Source organism: Aegilops tauschii, chromosome 2 (assembly GCF_002575655.3).
Source record: "Aegilops tauschii subsp. strangulata cultivar AL8/78 chromosome 2, Aet v6.0, whole genome shotgun sequence".
Classification (NCBI taxonomy): domain Eukaryota; kingdom Viridiplantae; phylum Streptophyta; class Magnoliopsida; order Poales; family Poaceae; genus Aegilops; species Aegilops tauschii.
The window spans coordinates 587,125,575-587,133,398 of record NC_053036.3 but is presented as its reverse complement, the minus strand read 5'-3'; positions in this window follow the sequence as shown (position 1 = coordinate 587,133,398).

Below are 7,824 nucleotides of genomic sequence, written 5' to 3'. Positions count from 1 at the left end.
ACAGCGCAGGTTGAGACCACCTAGGAGAGAGGTGGGCCTGGCCCTGGTCGGCGTTCGCGGATACTTAACACGCTTAACGAGATCTTGGTATTTGATCTGAGTCTGGCCATTTGGTCTATATGCACTAACCAACTACGCGGGAACAGTTATGGGCACTCGGCGTCGTGGTATCAGCCGAAGCTCTTTTTGACGTCAGCGACTGAGTGGCGCGCACCGCATTGGACCGTAAGCTCGCGCTTGTATTAAGGGGGCTAGGTCTGCTTCCAGCCGCGTACGCAACGTGCAGGTGTGCAATGGGCGATGGGCCCAGACCCCTGCGCGCATAGGATTTAGACCGGCGTGCTGACCTCTCTGTTGAGCCTAGGTGGGGCTGCGGCGTGTTGATCTTCCGAGGCCGGGCATGACCCAGGAAAGTGTGTCCGGCCAAATGGGATCGAGCATGTTGGGTTATGTGGTGCACCCCTGCAGGGAAGTTTGTCTATTCGAATAGTCGTGTCCCTTGGCAAAAGGACAACCCGGAGTTGTACGTTGACATTATGACAACTAGAACTGGATACTTAATAAAACACACCCTTCCAAGTGCCAGATATAACCCAGTGATCGCTCTCTAACAGGGCGACAAGGAGGGGATCGCCGGGTAGGATTATGCTATACGATGCTACTTGGTGAACTTACCATCTACTCTCTCCTACATGCTGCAAGATGGAGGTGGCCAGAAGTGTAGTCTTCGACAGGATTAGCTATCCCCCTCTTATTCTGGCATTCTGCAGTTCAGTCCACCGATATGGCCCTTTACACATATACCCATGCATATGTAGTGTACCTCCTTGCTTGCGAGTACTTTGGATGAGTACTCACGGTTGCTTTTCTTCCTCTTTTCCCCCTTTCCATTCTACCTGGTTGACGCAACCAGATGCTGGAGCCCAGGAGACAGACGCCACCGTCGACGATGACTCCTACTACACCGGAGGTGACTACTACTACGTGCAGTCCGCTGACGACGACCAAGAGTAGTTTAGGAGGATCCCAGGCAGGAGGCTTGCGCCTCTTTCGATATGTATCCTAGTTTGTGCTAGCCTTCTTAAGGCAAACTTGTTTAACTTATGTCTGTACTCAGATATTGTTGCTTCCGCTGACTCGTCTATGATCGGGCACTTGTATTCGAGCCCTCGAGGCCCCTGGCTTGTATTGTGATGCTTGTACGACTTATTTTTATTTTTAGAGTTGTGTTGTGATATCTGCCCGTGAGTCCCTGATCTTGATCGTACACGTTGCGTGTATGATTAGTGTACGGTCAAATCGGGGGCGTCACAAATTGGTATCAGAGCCAACTGCCTGTAGGAATCCCCCTTTCCAACTCCTTGGCCGAAGTCGAGTCTAGTCATTGAAAAACTTTTACTAACATGGCTGTGTGGCTTACGGGCCCACGTCGCCAGTGGGTGGTATTAGGATCTTTTATTCCTCATCTATACTCTGGGACTCTGATCTCTCGTCTATTCGGGTTTAAATGAATTTACTAACACCGACTCTAGGTTCTCGTAACTACTTCCTCCCGGAGAGCCCCTTCATTACAGATGATCGACCGCTTCAACAGAAGATTCTGACAATACTCTCCGCTGTTCTCCCGAGACTTTGTGCCATCGCTTTTGCAATTCCCTTCCATCGATAAACCCTATGGATAATCACATACACTTGCCATTCATACAATGATTCCCCGTTGATCTTGTTATTACAAGATACCTCGAAATTCTCTCTATTGTTTCGACAATACTTTGTGCCTACTTCCTTACAATTCTTAGCCACATGAATACCCCTACGGTTAATTCCTCGCACTTATCGAGTATCCGCTCATTCCCAGTTGTTCATGTGTTTCACAAAAGTCTTCGAGATACTATTCGATCTGTCGAAAATCCTAAGCAGTCTATTGCTCTTGAAATTCTTGCTTGCTTGCATTATGTTTAATCCCATAAGTCTCGTAATCTTATTGGTATCCCTTGTCATTATAATTTTGAGTCCGTTGATTCAATTTGTTGCGAATGCTCGCAATCCTCAATCAGATCCTAGAATTCATTCTTCCGGCTCAGACGTCATTTGGATATGAGCTAGTTCTTGACCAATCAATGCCTTGATCGGTTGTATCCCTAAGTCTATTCAGCTTATCCATCCCTAATCAGAGCATTGCTTCTGATCCCTTGTCTTGGAATTCATAATTCCTTTGCATTTAAGCTTTGAGTTAGTCAGTTGTTTCTATAATCCGATGCACTTGCATTCCTTCTTCCTTTGATAGAGTACCGATACTCACATCAGCTCCGTTGTAGACCACCGGACCTCTTGTTGGATTATTATCCGACAGTGTCCTTCATATTCAAATAACCTTGTGAGTCTTTCCACGGATATATAAAGCCTTGGGTAAATTGTATCCTCTGTTTTCTCAACCATGCTCTGCTTTCGAGCTGGTGATATTTACTATTGAAGCTTGTGGTATATGTTTCCACGATGCCCCGATGGGTTGAACCTATGCCTTACATAATATGTGTGAACTCGAAAGTTTTCATGAGTCGTACTCTTCTGGTATTTTGCCAGATAAAATTTCAACACTACAACTTTTTTGAAAGTGAGAAGTGAATGAAAGGTTATGCATTGGAGAAGTGGGAGTCGACCTTGAACTTTGTGTTCATGCCCATGGACACGATGTAGCTCTTATCATTAAAGCTTCTCTTAAATTAATTATTCCTTTGGTATAAGTTCATCTTATATCTGGGATCTGGCCTTTTGCAATCGTGGTTCCAACCATGTTCTCCTTTAAATACCATTTCTCGTGCAAGTTTAAGCACTTGTCTTTTGCAGAGCAATACCCCAGTCCAACCTCTACCTTGATTCATCGTCGAGTATTACCCCCTGGTATCTCGAGATTATCTTGGAACTGCATAACTTCTTATGAGTTCTTCATCAAGTACTACATTCTCACTGATTACAGTTTTTCACGGGCTTCGAGTTATTAAACACTCAAGGACATCGATAACTGAATCGAGTCCGCGTCGCGATTAAACAACTCTTAGTAATCTTCTTTACTTGCGAGTTTGTACTCGATCACGTCATTCCTAGCCTGATTGGCTATATCATTATCGTGCTAAATTTTAACTGTGCTACCGGGTCCTTCTTCCCGGAGCACAAATTTCGACGGTGAGCTAATCTTACAATCGATCTTCCTCGTCTTATCACTTCGCCTTGAACATCAAGCTTGATTCCGAGTGTATGTCGTATCCCTGGTCCAATGACCCTATGCTTCACCATTGCTTTTTCTTGATGTCGTCGCTGTTCGATTGCTTCTTCGTGAAATCTCTCGACAATTGTGTCGTGATCATCATCAACATTTTGAGCTCTTCCAGGATATCAATAGAATGCATGAAGAGAAATACCATCCTTGCCCTCGATGATTTGTATTATCATCGACCACTTTATTGCCTTCTGTTCAACACAAACTTGTTCGTGTTTCGTGTTATACCTTGAGATCCATGCTATCCAGCAATTGTTCTTCTTTACCTTGGAGTATTACCATCTTTTATGTCAATAATGTCGTGAGAATTTCACCACCTCTTATGCATTCTTGGTACAAGTGATACTTCCTGCCATCTCCGATCATTCCTTGGTCCCCGTGTTGTTTCTAACCGGAAAACCTACAATTGAACTATGTTGTGCGACTTCAAAATTCTAGCAACCCTATTGCTTTGAAGTTAATGGTCGACATTTCATTCTTAGACCATTGGCTATCGAATCACCATTCTAACATCGGTCATGCTACATAAGCCCATATTTCGGGTGCACCTTTCAACTGATGTTTAATTGGGTATGTTTTCCTCGAGCATATCTCATTATATCATTGATCTGACAAATGTTATCTCCTTGTTCACATAATTGTGGAAATCCATCCTTTGAAATTCTGATGAATTGTTGCTGAGTCCATCAGCCACCTCATCATCCTCTCCTTGGTTTACTGATGAACTCTTGTTTCGGAACTCGCTTCCATAGTTCATTTCCCGAGAATATTATAATGTCTTCTCGTCAATTTGTCGCACCTTTTTCTTCTCGGGCATCCCGAGTCTGAGGTATCCTAACACCAATCAGATCTGAATCTCGGTTAGATATGATGGTTGGAACATACTTTCAAGAGTTATAACATTGGTCCTCTTATGACTCGGTAAGGTGATGTCATGCCTAGCACACCTGGCCGGAGGACCTAGTGTTATAGTTTCCTTTTTAACAAGGTTAACCATTCTTCCATGAGGAAATTGAATGACTTGTTTAATAGGTTTTTCCTGATGGATCCTTTGTGTATCCAAGGTCTTACCTTTGCTTGAAGACCTTGTCAAAGCTATCTCGAAGCATGTCTGTGTTACTCCGATCTTCAATAAGAACATTTGAAGCAAAATGCTATCTTTTCTTTAACAATTATCCAAAACACCGTTGTATGGGTATTGTCATGAAATTACTCTCCCCTTATCTAAAGGGTTTTCTACATTATATCCTGTCACGGATATCATGCTCTGCTTATCATTGGGAAGGATATACCCCTGAAATGTCTGATAATCATATTTTTCCTTTCCATTATTTGGTTTAACCTTTCTTGTGATCTATATGATCTGAGCAGTAATATTCTCCTGCTTATGTAAACACCTCGGTGTACAACTCTGTCAGTAAGACCCTGTTACTATTGTTGATGACATTCCGGTAACCACCGATGGACGAGAACTTTGCCTATTGGTCCGCCTCGTTTCAACGAGCAGGAAAATGGTTCTCTTCGTCCCTCGCCCTTGGTACCAACGTTGTTACTAATATATAACTGACAGGCTAACCTCGGACATGCCTTGCTTACATGATCGTGCAAGACGTCATCGCCCTTCCTACTTTTAACCCACATGGTGGGCCCATAACCCACAGTTCCACAGGATCGAAACCTGACTCTCCTGTACACCCTGTTTCCAAAGATATTCCTCACGCTTGGCTACGTATGTAATTCACGAGCCACCTTCCCTGTGGTCATCAATTCTGGTATTAGACACAATACTTATTCCCGTTGCCTTGAACCCCTTTCACACTTTGTTTCAGGCAGCGAACGATTGTCTATCCGCTCGAAACTTCTCATGATGCCTCCTCACTTTGCTCTCGATAATGTCTAAGGTTTCAATTCGAGAGTTACTTTCCGCCACCTTCCCTGACTTTATCTGCTAGATAAGCAAACATTGTAGAGGTCCGTTCTCCCGGAATACCCACCCTTTATTCTTTCGTAAGTACGATGGAAATCCCGAAGGAATGATGACGACTTCATCATGATGACCTGAAGCGGAGAAATGAAGACCTCAACGTAATGGATCGACCTCTTCGAGAAGAGCAACCATGACCGAGAAGATCCGTTAGAATTTCGTAATCAATTCCTTCCCCTTACTCCACCTCTTAAATCTCGGGACGAGATTTCTTGTAGTGGAGGAGAATTGTGACGCCCGCGTAATCAAGCTACAGTAACCCTCTGGTAATGATGCCATGTCACCTCGATTACTGTTGATAATCTCGCGTTAGTTTAGAACCGATCCAAATTCAAGTTTGAATCAAAGTCAAAACAATTAAAGTTTTCAAAAGCCAAAACTAAATTGTTCCTAATGTGTCAAATAATCCATAATAAATGTTGGTGAAGAAATCATCTTTTAATAAAATACTTAAATGCACTAAAAACTAAAACAATGATAAAACAGTTATCTAAAGTGCTTTTAAAGTAATAAGCAAATGCAAAATACTTTATTTAAAGTGCCAAAGTATTTGGGGCTATGACCAATTTAATAACACCAATTTGGTTGTCGCTTTTAAATTTTATAAAACAAAAATAAAAGAAAACAGAAAAGAAATAGAATAATAAAAAAGGCAGAACAAACAAAAAGAAGGAAAAGAACCCCCCCCTCCCCGCTGGGCCTCGGCCCAACTGGCCACTGGGCTAGCCAGGCAGGCCCGGCCGGCGCCCCCATAACCCCACAAACCCTAACCCACGTCGCCCGTAACCCCCACTCCTCCCCCGATCCACCTCGTCTCCCCACCCCGCCCCGAGTGGATCTGGATTGGGGCAGGGAACGACCCCGCCGCCGCCGCCACCGAGGACCTCGCCGGAGGCCACGACGCCGGAGCTCCCTCGATGACCTGCTTCCTCCTCCCCACCGGTCTGCCTCCACGCCGCCCACGTCGTCCCCGTCCCCCCACCTCGAGCACCGCTGCCCTTGACCCTGCGAACCCCGGTGAGGCCCCGGGCCTTCCCCCCTCCTCCTCTTCCCCTCTGTCGCCGTGCACACTCGCTGACCAGGCCTCGAACGTGCTCACCGCACCGGCGCATGCCTCTGACCACCGCCCCTGGTCGCGCCCGCGACCGCGCTCATCGCACCCACGACCTCCTCCTCTCTGCGCCATCTCGCCCGCCATCCACCATGGACGCGAGCTCGACCCATGGCCGCGTCGACCTCCCCCTCGCCCTGGCGCCCGTGCCTCGTCCCGGCCGTCTGGCTCGGCCACGACCACTCCCCCTCTGGCTCGCGGCCCCACTCCGGCGCCGCCCTGCTGCTCTCCCGCCGGCGTCCCCCTCCGGTGACCGCCCGACCTCGCTGGCCTCGTCCCGCCCTGCGGGCGAGCGCTCGCTCGGGTGCGCTCGCACCCGCTACTGCCCGAACCGCTATGGCCCCTCTGGGCCACAGACATGTGGGGCCCAGCCCCAGAACAATTTAAGAAAATAAATAAATAAATATATAAAAAAAGATTAAAAAAGATAAATAGTAAATAAAATATTAATTAATTATTTAATTAACTTAAATAATCCTATTTAATTAATCTGATTAACTTGCTAGTTTAATTAAACAGTAATTAGTTTAGCTAAACCCTAATTAACATAAACAGAGTATGACAGGTGGGTCCCACTGGACCCACACGTCAGGTTGACCAGTCAACACCTCTGTTGACTGCTGACGTCGTGCTGATGTCATGACGACATCAGCATGCACTATTCTGGATAATGTTGAATTAAAAATAATTAAATAAATTCTAAAAATGATTTAACACTTTAGAAAATCATATAAAATAAACCGTAGCTCAGATGAAAAAAACTTTGTACATGAAAGTTGCTCAGAACGACGAGACGAATCCGGATACGCTGCTCGTTCGTTCACGACACACCCCTAGCATATCAAACCCGCAACTTTTCCCCTCCGATTCATCTGTCTGAAAACGCGAAACACCAGGAATACTTTCCCGGATGTTTTCCCCCTTCGCCGGTAGCACCTCCTACCACGTTAGGGCACACCTAGCACCGCGCATTGTCATGTCTTCCATCGTCATGCTTATGTTTGCATTATATTCATTGTTTCTTCCCCCTCTTCTCTCCGGTAGACTACGAGACCGACGTCGCTGCTGGTGCCCCGACCGACTACGCTGTTGACGACCCCTACTTGCCAGAGCAACCAGGCAAGCCCCCCCCCCCCTTGATCACCAGATATCACCTATTCTTCTCTATACAGCTTGCAGTAGAGTAGTGTAGCATGTTACTGCTTTCGGTTAATCCTATTCTGCTGCATAGCCTGTCATTGTTGCTACAGTTGTTACCCTTACCTGCTATCTTACTGCTTAGAATAGGATGCTAGCGTTCCATCAATGGCCCTACTCTCTTGTCCGTCTGCCATGCTATACTACTGGGTCGTGATCACTAGGAAGGTGATCACGGGTATATATTATATACTTTATATACATGACACCTGTGGTGACTAAAGTCGGGTCAGCTCGTTGAGTACCCGCAAGTGA